Here is a 25,602-nt window from a genome sequence, read left to right on the forward strand (position 1 = left end):
AGGGTTTCCTAAAGCCCATAAGGTATACCTGAGGGTTAGGAGTAATTTTAGGCATGTACCAACTCTCATGTGACCATTTAGACACCCTAAAAAGTGACTTTTCTAAGTTGTGCGAAAATTGAAATTAGAAGGCTTGAACTAAGTTGTTAACCTTCCTTTTTGAATGAGAGTTCCCTTTCCCATTTTACCTTACTTTCCTTTTCAGTTTTAGAAACTTGTGAGAACTCTCACTAGGGTCTTCTTAAGCAAAAATGAGAGATTTTGTGGGTAATCACCCACTCTCCATTTTTGGAGACAAGAATTTTGAAAGAGAAATGTTAGATTTGAACTAGGAATTGGCTAATTGTAGAGAAGCAAGGGTTTGCGGAATTGGGTTGTTCATCTTCAACCAATCTAGCATACCTTTGGGCAGTTGAAGGTTGGTCAAATTTTCTCCTTGTATTGTTTTATTGCATGTTGAGTTGAAAAGATTTGCTTGTGTAAAAAGGCTAGTTTCTTGCATGTTTTTCCTTGGAGAATTATTGTGTTCTATGTTTTACTTTTTGTATGCATTTTATGTGTTTTGGGAGTAATCAAGGCCTTCTACTCTTGGGAGAGAGGATGGTCTTGTGGGTGGTAGAAGTGACAACCCTCGAGTGAGAGGCTCTCGTTATGAGAGTGATCACAAGGGATTTTATGTGACCCTTGCTGCATGGCTTGTTTATGCATTTGGGGGTCATATGGAGGGAAATAAGGCATGAATGCCTTGGGGGGGCATAAGGATGTGGGGTTGATATACTTATGATGTATTTGGTTTGCCATGAGGTGGCTATATGTTTTACCATACTTGTAGTCTCCTTAGGGTACTTGGTCCACTACCACCCTTGTAAAGACATCACAAATGTGTGGTGCAGTGTAGCCTTGGTTGGGATTGTGTTTGAGATAGTTTTTCCCTTGTCTTTTGTGTTTGCATGTGTGTTACTTGTCTAGGGCTTGGTTCTCCGAGCTCGGGGGTGGGTACTAGTTAGCCTAGGCTGGGAGGTGAGCACTCCATGGTCATAGCCTATGTTTTATTTGCAGGTTGTTGGAAGAAAGGAAAGAGGTCAAGAAGAGGTTGCTGGTTTTATTTGTTACAGAAAAGATTTGGGAAAGAAAAATTTATGTTTTTAAGTTGCAACAATGTAATAGGAAATTATGTCGTATCTATTTTTCGAAAAGAAATGTATCAAATATTTTTAAGATCCTCATTTAATAGAAATGAGAGATCCATTTGTATTGAAGATTATATCGTATTTTAAATGTACTTTAAATAAATGAAATATTGTATTATGCTATACTACAGAAAAGAAATGAATTTTTCTGGATTTAGTTCCTAAAGTTTTGAATTTAATTCTTTGTTGAGTATTTAATATTTTGAAAAGCAAGAAATTGATTTTATTCTTTTATCCTTATGAAATAAAATAGGAGGATAATGAAATAGTTTAGCATGTATGTAGAAGGCTAGAAAATAAAGCATTTAGATTTGTTTATAGAAGAGCAATTTTATTTTATTTAATTCTGTCAATTACTTAATTGCAGAAAATAAAATTCTAGAGTTGAATAGTTTATTTAATTTCAATAATATTATATTTCTATAGTTGCTGTTAAATTTTTTGAATTCTGTCAATTAATTAAATTGCAGAAAATAAACCTATGGCTATATAGTTATCTCAGATTTTAGCAAAAAAGAATTTAAAAAAAAAATACAGTGGATTAAATCTGAGTGTTTCAGATCAATCTGTTAAAAAGATCAGAAAAAAAAATTGCGCTACATTTAATAGTATCTATATATATATATATATTATTTACATGCATAACTACATAAATAAATTTCATTTCTCAAAGTTAATAAAATAAACTTGTTTGATTAAAATATATATATATATATATATATATATTTGTTTTTATATATATTTATAAATATATCCATAAATAAGTATATATATACAAGTATATATACAAGTATGTATATATATATATATATATACAATTTATATTATTTAAATTAAACAAAAAAAATAACTCTTTTTAAAAACTCTTTTAAAAAGAAAAATAAAAAAAATATGGGGGGGTGAGGGGGGGTTTCGGCGGGCCGAACACTGTGCATTGTAGAGTGGGTAGCCATGGCTGGCGCCACTGTGGGCGTCCACAGTGGACGACCCAAGGGCCGCCACTGTGGATGACCACAGTGGGCACCGCCACCGTGGGCGACCACAGTGGGCGTCGCCACTGCGGCCGTCCACACTGAACCGCCCGAGGGCCGCCACTGTGGGTGATCGCAGTGGTCGCCGCCACTGTGGTAACCCACAATGAGCGGCGCCGCTCACGGGAACCTCACCGCCATCTCCCTCCCCTCCTTCACGTGCCCTGCCTTGGATGCCGACAAAAAACCTTCGACCTTGCACAGTACAAGAAACAAAATAAAACCCTACCCCGGTTAGGGCTAGGGTAGAATGAGAATAATAAAATAAAGAAGTATTTTGAAAATGAGTGAAAGGGGCATTTTATAATGAATTTCTTTTAAATAGGGTTCTCATAGATGTTTTATTCAATGTGGAAATATATTGAAGTTTATATATATATATATATACATATACATATGTATATATATATACATATACATATGTATACATACATACATACATACATACATACATACATACATACATACATACATACATATATATATATATATATATATATATATATATATATATATATATATATATATATATATATATATATATATATATATATATATATATATATATATATATATATATATATTTGGAGGTAAAATATTTTTACTAGGTGTTTTACATTTTAGTGATGTTTTTATAAACATATGAGTTTAGTAAAAAGAAATATAAATGTTTAAATTTAAAAATTACTTAAGAAGTATATTCCTTTTGAATAATTTATAATAAAATTGGGTGAGCTATTTTGACTATGGGAAATTGATTTTAGCTCACCTAGATATAGGTTTATGGGATTAAACCTTAATGAAACATATTTTCATTGCAAATTCAATTGACCCTTTTGTCGATTTAGTTTAATCTTGATTTAATTATTGTTTAAATAAAATATAGACTTTTATGAACTAAGAGCTAGGACTAATTTAATTAGTTTCAAAAAGGAAAAAAAAAGAATACAATTAATGGTTATTGGAGATTAATTTTATCTTCACCAATTATTTTAAAGAGTTTTTTGATTTAATTAATCTATTGACTAAATTTGATGAGATATTAAATTAATTCATTTAGTATTTCGCATTTATTTTTAAATTATTTTCGTTTACTTGAGTTAGTGGTTAAAGTTAACTCTAAACATAGTTAAGACAAAATATGTTATAGCATTTTATATTTGTCAATTTAATATTTTAAGTTGTGATTTAAAAAAAAAATTATCCCGTTCTTGCCCTTAATTTTGGGCATGACACCTTCCTGCTAAACCACACTTCTTGGTTGTCATTTTCCGGAAAAGATTTCTTTAATTTTGAGGACTGACCTAGTTACACGTTTCATTTTTCTGCATTGGTAAATGTAATCTTATGAGGCCGACCCGTATATATTCCGGTGGGTATAAATATGATATTATGTAATCATTTGTAGGGGCAGAGAAAGTAGAATTGAGAATAAGGATTGAGATTTGCATTTTGTGATCCGATTGATTCTTAGAGTCCTAATTGGATTGTATCTGGCTGATAGCTTGCATGTAACTGATTAACTTTTAGATGTTCTTTGATGAATATATGATGATAACTGGATGGTTGATGAAAGTTCTAAAGCAATAATATGATCTCTTTATGTAATCTTGTTATGTTTTCTGGTTGTTTTCGTTGTGTTACTCTTGCTGCATAAGCCGGTTGATTCTCTTTTGAGGGTTTTATTGGTTATGGTTGTATCAAAAACCCTTACAATTAGAGAGCTTCCATCGATCAATGGACTAGAATAACCAATAGAGAACAAAAAGTTTTAGAAAGGACTTGAAAATTTATAGACTTATGGGCGTCCAAAACCCAAAACCCAAAGACTGCACAAAGCATAAAAAACAATACAGAGCAACTACAACCAACCACACACTAGCCAAACTAGAAGATTAAAATATTATGAAATAGGCTAGCCCAAACAGAAGGTCTAAATCAACAAACAATATACCTCAACAAACTAAGAACGAGGGTTTTTTCACGCACCGTCAACCAACAAGAAGGGTTTTCCCAGACTCCCATAACTTGTAACAAAAACTCTGGGCCACAAATTGTCATGAAGCCTAAATTTAACAAAAAAAAAACATTAATCAAACTGGCCCCTTGAAAACTACTAGCATCCAACTAGTCCTTGCAAGAAACAAGAAACATCGGGTTTTTCTAAGCTCCCTCAATTTTGAGAGTAGGTTTTGCAAGGCTCCCACAACCTGTCAATGCCTAGATAACAATGTATCTTTTCCTGAAAGCACAATCTGGAACATAGGGATACAAGGTTTTAACAAGCATCCCTTAACCTTAAACTTGAGGAAGAACAAAACTATGAAAATCATACCCTCCATCCTCTCCACCTCAATAAGAGAATAAGGAAGGAAATCAACATGAAGACTAGCCTTTGCTCCCAAATAGTCAAGAGACAACACATCAACAACTTCCCAACAACATTTCCTAGTCTCAACTATAGCATCCACCTTCACCTCAATAGAAGAAAGGTCATTTCCAACACCATCCATCATCACCTCTAAAGAAGATAGGGCCACCTCTATAGGAAACGCTAGAGAAAACCTGAGATGTTGAGGGAAAAAACAAAGAAAAATAGAGAATCCATCCCAAGGGCCAACAAGGATAGAAATACACAAAATTGCCCATAGAAAGGGTGTACCAAAAAACACCCAGGGGACCACAATGAAGGGCTCCAAAAAAGAAAGATAAGGAGGATAACCCATATAAAAGAAAAGGTTACCATCCCCCGTGAAGCACATTAGGCACAAAATCCACCAAAAACAGAGATCTCCTTCCAAAAAAAAGGGCCACACAACATCTCCCAAAATGATGGTAGAAGCAACAAAAGAAACCCCAAACACAACCCACTCGCTTTGCCCACAAACCAAACTAGCTGTAAGGAAGAAAATCAAGTTGAATAAGGGTGTCTTCGCAAAAGGAGATCATCCAAAAGTATCCCCAGATGAGGAAATAAAAACTGCCCTGAACATAGAAGGGAGACAGGCAAGAGAGCCCTCGCTAACGAAGGAAAAAGCGCAACAGAGAAAGGGAAAGGGGAAGACAACAATCAAAATTAAAATTCTTCCAAAGTCTTCAGCATTGCAAGTTTATGTATATTATATATGCTGGTTGATATATAATTTAAAAAATATACATATAGATTTATATTATTTTTATATTATTATGTGTATGTAGATGTAATATGTGTTTATATAATAATTATGCTAAGAAGGTAACTATAGTGGTAGCAATGAGTGAGATGTGAGTGTATTAACAAAAAATATTTAAGAGTTGACATACAAAAACAAAAACAAAAATCATACAGCTATTTAATGTAAACATACTAACTATAAAATAAATAAAACTAAATAAAATAATTAACTGCTGATTTACTTTTTTTTAAAGATAAATATTGAAAATAATATTCATATGGAAAAATAAAATAATTCATTAACTATAAATTTTTGTATTTATTAAATTACATTATAATAATTTTTAACTATTTTTTATCGTAATAATGTTTGCTTACAAATTTTTCCCTTTTAAAATAGTAAAACAAAACCCTTAGTGCATTATGATAGAGACAGACATGCAACAAACAGTTGGAGAAGTTACCTTTTGAAATAGAAACTTTCCTTTGAATTTTAGAGGTACAACTCCCTCTTAGATATAATTGGGATTTTTTCAGGGTATGCTTTTAACTAGAAAGCAAGAAACGTAAACACAAAGCGGAAATGAACATTTCAAAAAGGACAAACAAATGATTCAAATCTCATTCATTTGCTATACATAACCAAAAGTAAAGGAAAATTGATAGGTATTCTTTCCAGATGATATAGATGCATTATGACTCAAAGTTTTGTAAGCACATACATCCATAATTCAACACACAAAATGAATTCTAGGAAATTCTCACAAATCACATAGTATTTGTCAACTAGAAGAATATGCATGAATACATAGCTTCAAACAAATTCCCATTCTTATATCCATGTTGCAAAATCACATAGTCTCTTCTCTACATATATAAATTATGTTTATGAAAAGTAGAACATTTTGTCAAAACCTAAACTTAACTTAGAAAATACATCAAAAAAAGAAAACCGATCGATACTCACTCATGCATCAAAGTGCAAGGCGGATTAGTCCTCTCTGCTCTTTTTTGTTTTTTTATAACTTCCTATATATGTGTATGTAATTGTTCTAAGAAATACCTGTCTTTGAAAATGACCATTTTTCAAAAATAAACTGACAAGTTACATATTTTCAAAATTTGAAAACCCAAATGCTGGTAAGATACCATATTTTAATTATTTTAGGATGCATCTTTTCTACATTCTGTGATCATTTTCTGGATATGAGCATCAATCCTTTCAACTTTCTCTTCTTCTTCTGCTAGCACTAAAGTTACTATTGCTAATCCTCTATCATTGCTATGACATTCCCAGGCTAGAATAGTGAGTCCAGAAAGAATATCTTTTTGTGGATTCTCCATCATCTTTTCACTTGGTTTCTTAATTGTGACGAGGCCTTCTCCTGGAAGTATCATTATTCTAATTTTTTTTGTAGAGCCAACTTGTCTCCTCAAGTAGCAGAAAGATTTCTCCTTGTGAGGGAAGATTTTACCCCTTTTTTTGGATGAGAAACATCTATATTGGGTTACCAATCCATCAAGTAACTATTTTTTGGCTCGATTTCTAAAAACAGAACTAAGAAGGTTGCCACTTGACAAGCGATGCCAATTTTTCCATAGTAGTGTAATAATGTTATCAATCTTTGAGAAATGTGTTGGTACTCTTCACACATTGTAACTAATATTCCTATCAACTTCATTTATTTCTTTGGTGGTGAAAATATTCTCTTCTCAGATGACGTGTCAAAACCAATCTACCTTTGCCATCTAATCATACCTAATTTCTCCTTGTGTATAAACACCCTATCAAGATTGTGCCTCAAAAGATGGAGAGATCTCCAAGTTGGGATGTTGAGGGATCTTGGAAACCTTGAATAATTTTGGCCAGTGGGCTCCCAAGTTCTTTAAATCTCCGACATAAAGATTACATAAATAGTAAGCAACAAAGGGGTCATGATATAGGTAAGCAATTGAATAATCTTCTATTTTGGGAACCTAGGAACCATGGATGCGAGTTTCCAATTTATGTGGTTCATCGATTAAGAATCACGATCGGTGAAAAACATAGAAGGGGACACTAAAGATGTTCCAAACATGGTTGGAAATCAATAGAAAAAAGGGGGAAAGTTTTTAAAATTTAAAGGTAGGGGTAACAACATGCTATGGATGGGGATGAGAACCAGAGGGATACAAAGATCTCTAGAATTGTAGTTAGACTGATGTTTTGTCCATTACACTATAGAGTCAAAGGGAGAGGGAGAGAGAGAATGACCAAAGAAAACGTAGAGCAAAAAACCAAAGGACAAACGAGCACACCAAAAGAAAAAGGTAAGCCAAAATCGAAAAGAAAAAGAAAATATTTACAAAAGGAAAGGGGGAAAGGGAAGGTAAGATGTGACCATTCATAGGTTGAACAAAGTAGGAGCCCTTTCGAAACAACCTTTGACAAGATGAAATTAAATTTTGCAAGGGGATCCATAGTAGTATACTAGTTATCTTATCAACAAGAGGTGCATGAGGCATGGGTGGAATAAGGAATATGGATTTAAATATATCTCTATGAGTAGCAGGGGTATTTAGGTCATGCTTGTCTACAAAAAGTGCATGAGACACATTTCTTCTTTGAGAAGAGATGAAAAATATACACTGCTTTCACCCATGTTGTCTTTAATGAAGATAGTCAAAATTTCAACATATTTGACCATACCTTGATCTTTCTCATCCGACTCTCCAATTATGGGTTCTTGAACTGATTCTTGCAAAGGGGGAGTTGAAAAGTGAGCTTCAAAAGACTGAAAATCACTGGGAAATTTCCTTTTTTCTCATGATTTGTCTCTTGATCTTGCTTCAAGATTTCCATGCTTGATGTCACCAACTTCTTCTTCTTTGCATACTTGCTCTTCTTTGTTCAAGTCTTCTGGTGGAGATATTTTTCTTTTTTGGATGGGCATAGCACCTTAGAAATATTTCAATAATTGTACTTCTTTTGTCAAATCTCCTACAACTTGAATGATTGGATTCTCTCTAAATGATGGTATAAATCTAGTGAGATATCTATTTTAATTTCTTATCTTGCTGGAATCCAATCTTCTAATAATTTTGAATATTTAATGAAGGCCTTCTAGTATTAATCTTCAACAAATCCGCCAACCTCCATCTTAGGGGAGGCACTTTAAGGATTTTTGAAAATCGAATGCGTAAGGCACTACGATTTCTCCAATAGAGTCACCAAAAATATGTTTTCTTAGAGATTTGTTCCTTTTAAAAATAGTGTACGTAGGAAAATGCAGTGATCAAAATGAATAAATTGAGATCAAAAGACCCACATACCAATGAGACTCTTTGTGCAAGTATATAAACTAATTGAACTAGTTTAACATCCAAAGGGGTGTCCCATTGTTCTCTATCTCACATGATCCCTAAAGCCAATGTTTTGCTCTTAGATCATTGAGCAAATGACTTCAGAATGACAACTTTAAGAACGAGTGATATTGTGATCTACATGCATGAATGCATTCTAAGATCTATATGATGTGTTAAAAATATGATGATTAAGTTAAGATGAAGATAGTCATATAATAAAAGATTAACAAATTATCCTAACAGGATATACTAGGCTAGCATGAATATTCTATGATATGAAAAATGCTTCTAAATGTTATGATGATGTTTTAATAAAGAGAGGCTAAAATGCTTAGTAAATTAGGCTATAATGTAGATGCATAAAAACTTGGATATATGAAAAATGAAGAATGAGATCTCTATTTATAGGGAAAATAGGGCAATGGATGGCTAAGATTGAATAATCTTAACAAGGGCTAGCATGAAAATTTAATCAATCCATGTTTGCAATTTTCACCAATGAAATGGTGATGATTGTCAACAAGAGGTTGCTTGAGAGGAGATGCAAGAGGCATTAAATTCTTGAGAAGACATGAAGGTTACCTTAGGAGGTAAGGGTTAAGGTTAGCTTAGGGTTAAATCCAATGGATAAAGCCTTTACCCAAGGGGTAAACTCTTGTGCAAGGGTTAAATGGATAACTATGGTCAAAGAAATAAGTGCTTGATGAGACCCTTGAGTCAAAAGGATGGTTAAGTTAGAGGAAAGTCTCTAACCAAAGGTCAAAGGTGAGCTAACCATAAATGGTTATGTAAGAGCCTTTAATGTTTGGAAGACTTTAGAGGTTAACCATTTGAAGATATAAAGCCTTTAATGGTTATTGAAGACTTTGGAGGTTTTTGAGAAGTGAATTCCTTTTACTTAGGAATGTGACAATGATTAGGACACGAATTAGGCTAAATTGGAAGTGATTAGAAGAATCTAGAAGGGGTTTAGGAGGCAAGTGGGAGATGCAGGAAAATGCAAGTGGATGAGGGAAAATAATTTTAATTAAAATAAAATGTTTTATTTCAACCAAAATAGATGTAACTTGCATAAATACAAGTGGGGGGATTTAATTAGATGTAAATTTAATTAAAAGGAGGAAAGGGGAATTAATTAAATAAAGTGAAATTTATTTAATTAAAGGCTAGAAAAGGTTTAGGTAAATTTAATTAAATAAATTGAATAATTTATTTAATCAAATAGATGAAAATGAAGAAATTAATTAAATAGGATTTAATTAATAGGAGGAATGGGGTTAAAATAAATATTAAATATTTATTTAAGAAAGTGGTTAGCTTTATACGTCTACATTTTGCCCCTTTGAAGTGATGTGTGTGCACATGTTGATTCAAAGAAAATCACTGGATATGCCGCCAATTTTTTTTGATATGATGTTGTCACTTGTAAAGCGGAAAAATCGAACCCTAGTTGTTCTCCCCTCCCCAACTCCAAGGAGAGAGAAGGGAGAGTTACTAGGGTTGATGGTTTTCACTTAGGAGAGACTTTACATTCAAAAGAGGGGTTGAAACCCACAAGATCCAATCCCACACAATGCAAGATTGGATTCTAAATGAGTTTCAAGGGTTGTGACATCAAGGATACCCTCTTTTGTAAAGAATGTAGATAGAAAGATTGAACTAGGAATGCATGTAAAGTAGGAAAGATTCACTTATAAACAGAGATAGGGATACGGGATGAAGCTGTGGACCTGGAATTAGTAGTAGAATGTCGAGACGGTGCTGTTTTGCAAATTTGAGCGAAAGTTGACGGGACGATGGCACCCGGCGTGCACACGGTCCTCCGAAAAATCCGCGAAACGAAGGGGGATCTGTTCGTCTCTGCACAAGGATTACAGATCCTCAATTACAGCTGTGTACCTACAACCTACACATAGAAAAGAGAGGACGATTGGGGGGTTAGGGATGAGGGGTTTGCCTTTAGGTCAAACCCCAGTTTTGGAATTAACCAAGAAATGACAATGTTGTAAATGTAAATGTTTGTAATGTAAACAAGTACTAATACCTTGTTGTAAGAATGTTTGTATTCTTACATGCGAAGGTGTAATGTATGTAGTATGTTGTATGTTGTATGTGATCTCCTCTTCAATGGTTGAATCCTTGTCTTGAATGCAACACTTAGCCTTGAATGGAAACTTAGAATGCTCAATTGCTTGAAGGAATGCTTGAATGCTTGAATGTTTGAATGTTTGAATATCGCTTTCGCCTCTTGCTCTTGCTTATTTCCTTCCTCCCTTTCTAGGAAAGGAAAAGTAGTTTATATACTTGTCAATTAGGGTTGATAGACTGATTTTTCCGACCTTAGGCTGACCAGGAAACATTATTTCCCGAATTGCAAACTTAAAGACCCGATGCCCAAAAGAGACTGGGCCCAAAATAGGGCTAGGGACCAGGGCGCTGGGCGCCATGGTCCCACCTCCCCGGATAGCAGGGTGCAAGGAGGGATCAGGCCAGGGTGCAGAAAAATGCAGTTTTTGGTGTTGTAAACAGGTTTCGGGGTCTCCATTCAGGTTCAACGTTGCGTCGCCATCGTGAAGACCCAAATGCAGTCGAAATTGCAAGTTTCACAATTTTAGGACGCTACATTTAGCCCCCACTTTAGCGGGAGTATAAGCGTACGCTCATACTTCCGGTAAAGTACAAGGAAACAACATTGAAAAACTTTCACCACGTCAAGGAGGCAAGATACACCAAGTCCCTAGTGGACTAAGGATCTTACGACTTCGATTAACAAAGTAAAAGAGAAGATCATGAGGGAGAACCATGACTGTCAGTAGTAAGGTTCCCTCACTATGAGTCCTGCAAGAAAGATATCAAAATTTTTTAAGGCAAAGCTAAATTTGTCAAGAAATTTTCAAGTATCTTGAAAAGATATGGACGGGATGTATGCCCCCCTACGTTAAAGCGATCGCACATGCCTCATCGGGGGTGATTTCTTTAAGGTAGTGATACATATAAGAAATGAGAAAGGAGCACGTTATCACAAGGATTTAGCCCCCAAGTGTGAGATAAGCCCAAGGATAATAGACGCAAAACACAAAGCATGAGGTGACTTCGCTTTCCTCGGGGTCAGTATGCTGTATGATAATTCATGTATATCATATGTATGTATGCATAATTGTTCTTCATTCCCCAATCAAGGAAGGTCACCTAGAAGAAGGGAACACATGTGTCTTTTGAGTCAACATGAGAGAGACCAAAAGAGATCTCAATGCTTTGCATCGTCCTCAAGTAGACAACACTAAGGACAACAAATAGAATAATGAGAATAACACATAGAAGAAGTAACAAAAGAGATCAAGAGAGGAGGAGAGAGTCTGCTATGCTAATGAACTAGTCTAGCACGTCATCTACCCCCCGATCTTGTTGAACACTATTTTGGGAAGGCAAGAAACACGCTAGAGGAGGAACATCCAACACAGTAGATGGAGCTATCACAAGATCCAAACAAGGGCTATGTTCATGTTCCGAGCCACGTTGTTCTTGTCTAGGAGCTAGGATAAGTGCTTTATAAAATTCATTAGATAAATGGTTATCAACATCAACATATTCATATTCACTATCAGAATGAACAGGAGTAACATTTTCATCATGAATAATATTTTCATCATGAATAACATTTTCATCTATATCATCATCAAGATTTATAAAAATAGGATCTTTAACTCGCACAGGATCAAGACCATCATGCATCTTATGTTTAGGAGATTTTGGCTCAATCGTCGACTGAAGAGAAAATGGAATAATACTAGCTAAAGGTGTTTTTGGGGATTGCAAAGTTTGAGAAGCAGCTGCCTGAGCTCTAAGACGACGCTTTCGTTGGCGTTCATGTGCAGAATGATTTCGTCTAGTCTTAGTAGGAAGTTGAGAAGATTGAGGAGGATGAATATTCTCATCCTTATCACTTGGGTGTTTAGGTTGTGGTCTCTTAGGTTGAACAATAGGAGAAGAGGAAGGTCTCTTCTCTCCATAAGAGGAAGAAGGAGGAACTGCTACATATAAGGGAAGAATATTCAGTTTAGGAAGGAGACCAAGTCCATCATGACGAGGAGGTATAGGTCTACTTTTAGGAAGTTTATTAGATATAGGCATAGTCACATTCATAGGAATGGGTTGGGAATCTTCTTGAGGAAAGACATTAGTTTTATCTTTCAAAGGAAGAACTTCCTTCTCAAGAACGATAGGAATGTCAAGTTTGGGTGTTCTAGGTTCACTTCGAGATAGGATCATATCTTTCTTCCACTTTTGATAAGATTTGAAAAGATGATCACTTCGCGGAGGAAGAGATTGGAATTGTTTAGGCCAAAAATAATCAATAGGAACGCTAGAAGTTCTTTCAGCTGGTTTAAAGAGACTATGATTGACAGTAACAACTTCACCATTATGGGGAAATTTCAAACACTTGTGAATAGGAGAAGCAATAGCTTTCATGGAAGATAACCAAGGACAGCCTAGCTTCACACGAAATTGTTCGGATGATGGAATAATAGCAAAGTCCACATCAAGGGATTTGTTATGGACCTCAATAGGTAATGTAATAGAACCAATTGCAGGAGAAGAAAATGCATCAAATAGTTTCACAACCACATTTGTTTCATCATAGATCACTTGATTCAATTGCAAAGTAAAAAGGAATTCTTCGGTAATGATATTAACCATACAAGAAGGATCAATAAGCACTCCACGCAAGGTGTATTCTTGACTTTTGCAACTATATATAAAGGACCATCAGGTGCCCTGATAGTTTCACTGGAATCAAATATGATGGAAAGTTCTTTAGGGATTTTCTGCTGTTCCACAAAGTTAATCACATTCAGAGTCATAGACATATGATCATCAGGTGAGACAGAGGAATCAGTAGTATCAATCGCATTAGAGATATGAGAAGGTAATGTATCAGTAAAAATCTTAAGATTTTGGTTAGGAGGAGCTACAGATGTGTTGCCTTTATCATTCACACCAGAAACAGAGATAGTATTATTATCAATCAAATCTTGAATTTTACCCTTTAAAGCAAAACATTTTTCAGTATCATGCCCAGGATGACGATGAAATTGACAAAAAGATTTGTTATCAAAATAGGGTGAGTTAATCTTTGCAGGATCTATTTGCTTTATAGGAGGAAGAGTAAGCACATTGTTTTCCAATAACTTATTCATAATACTATGGAATGATTCATTCAAAGGAGTAAACTTTCTTTCTTTCTTGAAAAACTTAGAAATAGGAGGCACACCTGATGCTGCATTCACATTGTTGTTGATGATGTTTTCATTGAATTTAATGGACTCTCTGTTTGGTTTAAACTTCCCAAATGGTTGTTGACTACTATCACCCTTATCACTCGGAGCCATAGGATTTGCTTGTTCCATTTGACTCATAGTCAGTTGATAATTGTGAAGAGTTGTGCACAACTGTTGGAAAGAAGTAAACTCAGAAAATAGAAGTTTTTCTCTAATATCTTTTTGTAAATTAGAAATAAAGATTCTTTGAATATCATTGTCAGGTACTGGAAAAGAAATTTGAGCATACAAATGCTTATATCTACCAATGAAATCAGTCACTTTTTCTTTAACACCTTGTTTACAATGCATTAAATCAATCAAAGTAACTTTAGGACTTATATTGTTTTGAAATTGTTGAATAAAAGCATTTGCAAGTTGTTCGAAAGAAGTAATAGAATAAGAAGGCAACGAGCAATACCATTGTAGGGCTTTATCTCTTAATGTTCTAGTAAACAGTTTTGCAAGCAACCCTTGGTCATAAGCAAAATCAGTACATATTGTTTGAAAGGTCTTAACATGTGTTAGAGGATCACCCTTACCATTATAAAACTCCAAATGCGGAATTTCAACATGTTTAGGGGGGATAGCTCGAACAATGTCAAGAGAAAGTGGGCTCGCAACATCAAATGTGGGCACACTAAACTTAGATTGATTCATAGAGGCAATTTGTTGCTGTAAAGAAGAGACAGTTTGTACAAGATTGTTAATGGTCGCTTCAGTCGAAGAGCTCATATTAGACGTGTTAGATTGTGATGGAGGTGTTATGTTATTGAAAGAAGGTAGAGAGTAAGGTGGTGGGACACTATGATAGTTAGTCATAGGAGATGATTGGAAAGGAGGAACACTACAAGGAGGAATGGAAGGGTTAAATGAATTGCCCCCTTGCGTCATGTTCATTTGTGGAGATATAATAGGGACACTCATTGAAGGAATGAATGAAGAAGTTGGATTGAATGAAGGAAGAGGGTTGATTGAAGAAGAGGGATTGCCCCCATGACTGGTGATCATAGGTGGAATGTCTTGTATTGAAGTAGTCATTATGTTTGATGTAAAAGGAGGTATACTAGCAATAGAAGTTGTCAAAGGAATAGAATGATTAACTTGAGTAGGAGGTTGTGTATAACCTAAGGTTTTGGCACAACTTTTCATAGGTATCACATTCGAATCCACAATGTGTGCAATACCACGCAAAATATCAATTCCATTCTTATCACTTTGAACCATACGTTTTAGACCCTCAATTAATGAAAGAGCTTCACTATCAGGGTATTCTTGAGACATCCATTGTCGAAAATCATCAAATTGGTTATCCAATTTCGAAAGTTGTTCTACAAAAGCCTCATGGAGAGCTTCTTCATCATTAAGAGGATTAGAGGAATTACCCATGTCCTCGTTAAAAAGGCCATTCAAATTAGGTTCCATCTCCTCGGTAATTACACCTTGGAAAGACTTAATTCTAAGGCTTCATCTAACGGGAATAGTGTAAGTAGGGCTTATTGTTGTAAAACTCATGCACTAAAGAGAGAGAGAAGATTTTGAATTTTAGAGGTAGCAAATTTCAATAAAATCAGCCAATCTCCTAGATTTAAGCTGTTAAATGCAATCAAGACAATCTCCCGAAATTTCAAAAAAAATGTCCGGGACCGTGGCGAACGGAGTGCACACGGTCCTCGCAACTTTTTTTGAAATATTCAGGGATGACAGTTATGATGATTTTAAAGCTAATCTGAAAAAATTGTGTGATTTTATGATCTGTAGATAGGCCAAATTAAATTTGCAATCTCAAAATTGAACCCTACCAAGATTGTTGAAAAATGTAAAATTTGAATCTTGAAAAAGAGGGGGAAACTGAAATTTTGAATTTTATGATTTTAGAGGGAATACTAAAAGCAATGCAAGTTTTGAAATTTAAAAGTTGACTCGATTTCATGCAAAATTCGAATTTGAAAGTGGAAATCAAAGTTGTTGCAATTAAACACTTAATTTCAAAAGTCACAAACTACAAAAATTTGAATAAAACACTGAAATTTCGAATGAATGCCAACACACTTTTCAGATTTAGGACTGTAAGAAACACAATTTTGATATGAATTTCAATTTCAACAATTTTTGAATGATTAGAAGCCTCAATCCAAGCAATCGCTAGACCAACTTTGACTTTAATTTTGAAAGTGTTAAAATTGATAAAATCAGCCAAAATTCTGTATTTTAGCAGAAAAATACAGTAAGATCTAGCTCCCGAAATTTCGGAAAAAGTGTCGGGGACGAGGGCTCTCAGGGTGCACACAGTTCTCGCAACTTTTTTCCAAATTTTCAGGGATGAGAGATATTGTGATTTTATTGCGGAATCCAAAGTTACAGCAGATTTGGAAGTGTTTTGATTAGTGAAATTATCAGTCAAAGGTTGAATCAAGAAGGTCTTAAAAATTAGGGTTTTGACATTTAACCACTTAATTTTCAGAATTAAAGCACAAATATGAATTGATAATTTGCAATAGAAGGGTAGATCTGAAACAAGCATTAACAATTAAACATTTCACAAGTTTAATTACTTAAAAAGAAAATTTTAGGGTTTTTATGCAATCAACCTCTAAAATTTGTAAAAGATCAAACATGGAAATATAATTAGGAAAGCAAAATTTTTTAGATCTAACCATGAATAATCAGAATGAGGATGTTCACGTCGGGTTCACCAAAATGTAAAGCAGAAAAATCAAACCCTAGTTGTTCTTCCCTCCCCAACTCCAAGGAGAGAGAAGGGAGAGTCACTAGGGTTGATGGTTTTCACTTAGGAGAGACTTTACATTCAAAAGAGGGGTTGAAACCCACAAGATCCAATCCCACACAATGCGAGATTGGATTCTAAATGAGTTTCAAGGGTTGTGACATCAAGGATACCCTCTTTTGTAAAGAATGTAGATAGAAAGATTGAACTAGGAATGCATGTAAAGTAGGAAAGATTCACTTATAAACAGAGATAGGGATACAGGATGAAGCTGCGGACCTGAAATTAGCAGTAAAATGTTGAGACGATGCTGTTCTGCAAATTTGAGCGAAAGTTGACGAGACGATGGTGCCCGACGTGCACACGGTCCTCTGAAAAATCCGTGAAACGAAGGGGGATCTGTTTGTCTCTGCACAAGGATTCCAGATCTTCAATTATAGCCGTGTACCTGCAACCTACACACAGAAAAGAGAGGACGATTGGGGGGTTAGGGATGAGGGGTTTGCCTTTAGGTCAAACCCTGGTTTTGGAATTAACCAAGAAATGAGAATGTTGTAAATGTAAATGTTTGTAATGTAAACAAGTACTGATACCTTGTTGTAAGAATGTTTGTATTCTTACATGCGAAGGTGTAATGTATGTAGTATGTTGTATGTTGTATGTGATCTCCTCTTCAATGGTTGAATCCTTGTCTTGAATGCAACACTTAGCCTTGAATGGAGACTTAGAATGGTCAATTGCTTGAAGGAATGCTTGAATGCTTGAATGTTTGAATGTTTGAATATCGCTTTCGCCTCTTGCTCTTGCTTATTTCCTTCCTCCCTTTCTAGGAGAGGAAAAGTAGTTTATATACTTGTCAATTAGGGTTGATAGACTGATTTTTCCAACCTTAGGCTGACCAGGAAACATTATTTCCTGAATTGCAAACTTAAAGACCCGATGCCCAAAAGAGACCGAGCCCAAAATAGGGCTAGGGACCAGGGCGCTGGGCGCCACGGTCCTGGGGGACCAGGGCACTGGGCACCCTAGTCCTAAAGGACCAGGGCGCTGGGCGCCATGGTCCCACCTCCCGGGACAGTAGGGTGCAAGGAGGGATCAGGCCAGGGTGCAGAAAAATGCAGTTCTTGGTGTTGTAAACAGGTTTCGGGGTCTCCATTCAGGTTCAACGTTGCATCGCCATCGTGAAGACCCAAATGCAGTCAAAATTGCGAGTGTCACAATTTTAGGATGCTACATCACCAAAGTTGTCGATATGATGCCCTAGATGTAGATTTGATGAATGATATTGATGATGCGCCCTCAGGAGATGAATCAAGGGTATGGTGAAAATTTGTCAAGTTTATGATCATTTTTGAATTGATTGTGATATGAGAATATTGACTGTGTTGAATGCACATTATTGATTCATCTCTCAAAAAAATGATGTGGATAAGGTTAATAATGAAAAAGTGGGATTAAAATACATGCCCCACTTATTAACCGTCGATTTACCCTATTAAAAGGTGAAAAAGTGATTTTGAAAAATCATTTACACACTTGTCTTCTTGTGATTGTGAGATTTTGGAGCTCTGACCATGATGGCAATTCCATACTCTTCGCACCGATTTGAGCACATCAGGCGATACCAAAGACATGCCGCATATGGCCTACCAATAAGTGGCCCAAATCCCTCTTGTTTTTGATTAATTTCATTGATTTTTGTCACGTTTTTTAATTTTTGGGTCAGAATTTTTTGTTTTAACGCATAGGGTAGTTCTTTTAGCGCATATGATACAAAGTTTAGCGCATAGAAAACCCTACGTAGGTTTAGCATTTTAGTGTCAAATAGTGGTGCAGGAGCACCTAACACAAAGGCATAAAAAGAGTCTATAAGAGGATAAAAATCAATTCATAAGTATTCAATTACATTTTCATTTGTAATGTCATTTTGAGTCAATATGAATCAATATGTAAGGCTAAAAGAGCCCATTGTAATGAGTTGTCCAAGTTGTCCTAATAAGGTCTTGAATTAGTCATTTGGTAAAATTTGTATAAAATATCCTTGGAGGGATAAAATGGTGACAAAAATACATTATTATTCCATCCTAATATGTTTTGAAGGTTTAAAGTCATTTGAGTCAAAAGTTGTAAAAGTTGTAAAATGCAACTTTTCAAAAGTTGTAAAAAGATCAAAATAGGAAGTTGTATGGCCATAAGAGGAAGTTGGGTAGTTGTAACTTCCATGTGAAGATTAAAAGGCTATAAAACCTCTATAATGGTCGTTCATAAGTGGATGTAAAATTTGGAGAAGGAATTGGAAAGCATTGGAAACATTTTGGTATCATATTTTCATTGTTTTCAATCTCTTGTTTTGTGATCTTGGAAGTTTTTCTCTTGTTTCCAGGCCTGGTACAGCCATGTACAGCCTGGAAACAAGTGTATTTCTATAATTATAGTGTAGTATATTGAATAATGTTTCCATTGCTTTTGGTTTGAGTTTATTTCATTCAGTTTTGAGAAAGTTATGAATGTTTTGGTGAAAACCGTTTGGAACTACCCAAAACCCTGATTCACGGTGACCAGTTTTGGAACAATCATCATAACTTTGGATTTAACCGTTGGATCTTTCTATAATTTGGAGAAAATTTTTATAGCTACCATTTATAGAATCTGACTGGAGAGATTGTCTGGGTAATTCATATTTTAAGAGTTATTAATGACTGTTCATGACTATAATTTCATGACCAGAATAGAGTAAATTTCACAGTTTGGACAAATTCTTGGTTTTCATTTGCAAGAAATGAATAGATGAAGGGTTTAAATAATTCAAGTTTAATGCATGATATATGGAGAAGATTTGATAATGGCTATTTGGTTGATATTTTCATGATGCTCCGCATCAAATAGTCGGGGAGTAGGTTAGCGCGTAGGGTTATTTTAGCACATAGGGTTCATAGAGTAGTGCAAAGGGTATGACAGGTAGCGTGTAGGATAGCTTTAGTGCGTCGAGTAAACAAGGTAGCGCGACCGGTATGACAGTTAGTGCATAGGGTAAAATGACGCGTCAGGTAAATAGGGTAGCACATTGAAGTCGTGTTGTAGAACATGATAGATATATAGCGCACAAGGTATATTTTATAGTGCATACATGGAAAAGTTTAGCACATACGTGGTAGCTTATCGCTTTGGAGTCCCGATTTAGTGCATAGGGAAAAAAGTTGGAAAAAAGGTGTTTTGAAAAATGCTTCGTGAGTCAAATGGATTAGGTTGTATAGATGTTGATATGGGTTCATCGATTGTTTGATATGGAGCATGATCTAATGTGAGTCTTGTTTTATTATGATGTCTGATTTTGATATGCTGCTGGATTGTGATATGAGTCTATGGTTAATATGGATCTTGTTTCGATATGAGTCGCTTTTTGATATGAGTCTAGTTGTTGATATGAATTTGATTTCATTATGGGTCCTGATTTCGTTATGGGTCTTGATTTTGATATAAGTCTTGAGTCAATATGGATCTGATTTTCGTTATGAGTCAAATTGTCAATATGGATTTGATTTCGTTATGGGTCTTGATTCTGTTATGGGTCTTGAGTTGATATGGATCTTGATTTCGATATGGGTCTTGATTTTTTTATGGGTCTTGAGTCGATATGGATCTTATTTTCATTATGGATCTTAATTTTGTTATGGATCTTGATTTCGTTATGGGTCTTGAGTCGATATGGATCTGATTTTCATTATGAGTCAAGTTGTCGATATGGATCTTGATTTTGATATGGGTCTTGATTTTGTTATGGGTCTTGAGTCAATATGGATCTTATTTTCATTATGGATCTTGATTTTGTTATGGGTCTTGATTTCGTTATGGGTCTTGAGTCGATATGGATGTTGATTTCGATATGGATCTTGATTTTGATATGGGTCTGATTTTTGTTATGAGTCTTGAGTCGATATGGATTTGATTTTCGTTATGAGTCAAGTTGTCGATATGGATCTGATTTCATTATGGGTCTTGATTTCGTTATGGATCTGATTTCATTATGAGTCTTGATTTTGTTATGGATTTGATGTGTCTTTGATATGATTCACATTTGAAGTTGATCTATTTTTTTATTTTGATAGATTTGATTGAATCAAGAATTGATGGTGGATACATGTTTATTTGCATGCAGAGCTTGGTGTGTTACAGTCTCGGGAGTGATTCCCAAAGCCATGGACACTTATCCCATGCTTGTCATAGGCTGACAAAGATGTGATTGAGAGATGTAGTTTATCATCCTTACTAGACATGCCCCGATATATCATTAACTAAGGGTTATTGACAACATTGGCAGAGAGTTGGCACAACGATACAAACACCTTTCATTTGGCGACCGATGAGATGACAGTTACACTAGAGGATTGTTATCAGATTTTGTGGATTCTTGTGGTTGGGGATTTGTTACCCTATGAGTAGACCGAGGAGGGTGGTACAGAGGCTCTCCGCCGTGTTTTATAGGATGATCACATTAGTGGCTACAAGATCCCGTGGTAGGAGTTTTTGGATTTAGGTTATGCTCTGCTGTTGCCAGTATTAACAGGATTCATTGGTGGTTTCCTATGTCCTGACCATAGGTCGAAGGGACTAGCCGTTGGATGCGGATTAGTTCTGGAGGAGATGGTGATGTAGGGATGCAGGTTTGCGTGGGGGTCTTGTATGTTGGCCCACCTATATCGAGAGCTCCGCCAGGTAGTATATCTAGGATACACTAGTCTATTAGCTGGGGTGACGTTATTATAGGTGTGAGCCTAGGAACATATACCAATGTCGAGATCGCTTGCAGATAGGTATAGGCCAGTTGGTTGGGCATATGCATATAGGTATACAAGTGTAATTGTCCAATGTAAGCTGGGAAAACTAGAGCATTGGCAGAAGGTGTTAGATGACATCAATACGGTCATCTGGAGACCATTTATGGATTGTGAGGTATAGGCCAAGGATGGGCTAGAGATTCCCAATGTATATATGTTGAGGTACTTGATTAGGCAAACACCCTTTATCATTGAACGATTTTTGCACAGCCGCGTTCATCGACAGTATGGTAGACAACATGGGATACCATAGAGAGCCTGTTTGTATGCTCATCGGTGACAAGATGTGCCAGAGTGGGGGCCTACCCTAGATAGTGGAGCAGTTGTGGATGAGTATATGACCTTGGCAGGATAGATCTAGGATTACAGGGCTAGGGTAGTGGATGTCAGGATGATAGAGGAGTTCTCAGCTTACTTCATGTCACATGTAGTGGCATGCATATCTGATCCAGTAGAGCTATTGCCAACTTTTGATGATGATGAAGAGCAGCCACAAAGGTGAGGGGGTCCTAGATAGAGAGAGGAGGATGAGGGAGAGGAGGGAGGAGATGTAGGCGGAGGGGGTAGTGGAGGAGATGGAGGTGGAGGTGGAGGTGGTGTCATGCTTGGTGTGGGTGGGTGTGTGAGGATAGGTGCGGTGTTATCTATTGTAGGAGGGATGGAGGATGATAAGTGACCTTCCCAGAGGAGGAGATCTAACGTTCTACCTCCACCAGCGCCTCAGATAGGGATAGGTGTAGCTAGGACCATGACATAGGTACTTGTTTAGATCAGGGTGCCGACCTACCAGCAAGATGCTTAGATTAGGGCACTACAGGTCTTGGTGCAGAAGTTGCAGGCATAGGTGCTAGCACAACAACAAAAAATTATGCAATTGTAGGTAGAGAGGGATACAATAGTAGAGCATTAGGACCAAGCAGAGGACCTTGCTAACAGGCTAGAGAGGGCCACAATAAGTGCTCCACTCTGGGACACACTGAGGTACATACAGTACTCGGCCAAGGAGGCTGAGTATTATAGGTGTTTGTATGAGGATATATATGGTCCCTTGAGATTATAGAGCTCCTAGCTATGCTGCAGTGGTGTCCACTTGATCCGGTCGTAGTCATACAAGGACAAAGAACAGAGGTTTTATAGGGCCGACATGACGTGATCCATCTAGTGGAGATCCGAGAGCTGGGACATCTATTGCTAGACCTTCTACCTCAGGAGATAGTCATACCTGAGAGATCTATCTTGTTGTATTGATCACTTTGTTGTATGATAGACATGAAATCCATTGTTGTCACAAATCGTTTTATTTAATAATGTGCAATTTAAAGATTTAATGTGATTTTGAAATTAAAATAGATTAGATTATTCATAATCTAATGTGAGGAAATATTGTATGCATTTTTACTCCTGTAATTGATATGAAATTCGACATTTAATATTCTTTTGGGTTTGTCAATACTGATAAATTTTTGAGTGCAAGTAATGCAGGATCAGGTGAAGGAGGTCGAAGGCAAGAACACGAATCAGGTAGAATTGTTTTTAACTAAATGACTTCGATGGAAAAAGGGAATCTCACACACCACATTTGCATATACATTTATCTTTGCATTTATGAATGAAATATTATGTTAAATTCGACCATATAGGATGAAAAATTGATTAATGATTGAATTATATAGCGATTCCATGATTTCTTTTTCTTTGTGTGAAATTATCGATTATGTTTGGTTTTTGGAATTACATTTTATTCGTACGAATTAGTTATATATTATAAACTTGTATATTCAAAAATGAATATAGTTCATGATTTATATTGAATATTTTAGTATGATTAATTAGTCGTTAAATAAATTGAATTATATGACCTAGTTTATAAAATGATTAGTCATTTGGTAGACAACTTGATTTTGTCGATTACACATATTCGTAAATATAGATTTTTAATATGAATATTGTCATAAACTATAAAAAAAAAACTGACTATTTATAAAACGTATTTATATAGCATATATGTAAATTATATATATGACTTTAAACATATAAGATTATTATTTACGTTGTAAATTATAATATAGTCATTTATTATATATATATTTTTATATATATAATATGCAAAGTTGGTGGGGTTTTGATCTAGACATATGTTAGCGACTGTGTCGCATGTTAGTTAGGAAGTCGAAGAAGGTGGCCGACTAGGCATGAGGACTAGCACTAAACGCAGACTTGAGATAAACGACTATCACGACATGATTTATGGAAGTCAACTTACAAAAGTTGATTTGGCATTAACTGCATGGGAAAACGTATTCCTAAGGATACGGTATTGATGAATACTCATGGAAGACGATCTAAGGAGAGTCGACACTTATAAACTCAGCAAAGACTTAGGAAACCATAGGCAAATTCAAGCATCCAAAATAACGGCAAGACTCTGTTAAAAATTGAGCTAAGAGAGAGCCATAAAGCTCAAAGCTAGGAGGGAATATAGTGTAGTATAATTGCAGCAAGATAAGGTAATAAATGCAACTTATAGCAAGCAGTAAGATATGGTGAAGTCGATAAGAAGCATTGACTCATACAACAATTAAAACTCAGTGATCAAATTGAAACCGTTGCAAGGTTTAATGATAAAAGTCTTGATCTTGCCACGAAACGAGGGTTTGTATTTAACTTAAAGACTATGCATGTTATACACCTATGGGTTTAAAGACATGCATGGAGATTACAGTTAGAACCAACTACTACGTTTCTAGTTGAGCTAATAGACGTGATAATAGAAATAATGGTAACAGTAAATAAAGGCCAAAGGATAGCAGAAAACGTAGCTCGGGATTAGAATAAATAGAAGTATAAACACACACATTCATTCAATCATTTTCACAAGGAGAGAAGAGCGATAAATTCTTGAAGGGAAGGTTAAAATAGAAGAGAGGAGAAGATATTTGGATATTATCGTAGAAAGTGAGAGATAGAGATAGTTTGATATAGAGATAGGAATAGTTGGAGAGAGTGACTTGCGATCAAGGTGTGGAATTATTTGACGAAAGAGCGTCAAGGTCGAAATCTTACAAACCACTCCAAGTTTTCAAGAGGTTAGAATTCTTTTGTTTATGTTTATTTTATTTGTTATATTTGGTATAAAATGTATAGAAATGGAAGTTTAGATGATAGGTACGTACGTCCAAATGGGTAGAAATTATTATTATTTTATTTGAAATGCATTGTAAACCATTGTAGAATAAAAGAAAAGAATTTAGAGAAAATATGTTGTCAATAACGTATTTTGTCTAAAATGATTAGTTCTAATTTTATTTAAGAATGTGTTTGCATACTGTTTGTATATATATGAAAGTAAAATCATGCATGTATAACACCTTCTTTTGCATGTACCTCATTTAGTCGAAAGATTGATTATGAGATTATTGTTTATGAAAGTTTATCATTTTCCAAAATATGAAAGATTGTCTTCAATAGATATATAAGGCAAGTAATGATTAGTAAGCAAAAATGATATCTCTATTTTTTTTTGTTTGAAATGAAAGATTGTATTCTCGAGTTGAAAGTGTTTTCGAGGGAACCAAGCTAGGGATGGGCTTGAGTAAGAAAATTACCTTCTGGGAGGGGTACCGAATGTGGATTTATACTTTAGAGAGAATAGTTGCTTTTTCCAACTATTACTTTGCTGTGCATGGCATTATACTCGACTGAGTTATTGTTTGAATTATCCATAGAAAATGATGGAAATTCCTTATTTGTGCTCTCTACCACATCCTAGTATGATAGTGAATGCTTGTTTCTTAGAATGAAGTAGAAAAATGAAAATGCATATATTATCTAGGCATGCACCAGATTCCCTCTTGCCTTCGAATTCTTTGGTTAAAACAACTCGTGCAGGGTCGGGTATTCTTGATTGACCAAGAATTCCGGGGAAGCGTAAGCTTCAAGGTTGGGTGAAAAAAGCGCCTGATTCTTGTTCTTGTCTTTGTTCAAAGGACTGAAGGAAGCAA

This window comes from Cryptomeria japonica, chromosome 9 (assembly GCF_030272615.1).
Source record: "Cryptomeria japonica chromosome 9, Sugi_1.0, whole genome shotgun sequence".
Taxonomy (NCBI): domain Eukaryota; kingdom Viridiplantae; phylum Streptophyta; class Pinopsida; order Cupressales; family Cupressaceae; genus Cryptomeria; species Cryptomeria japonica.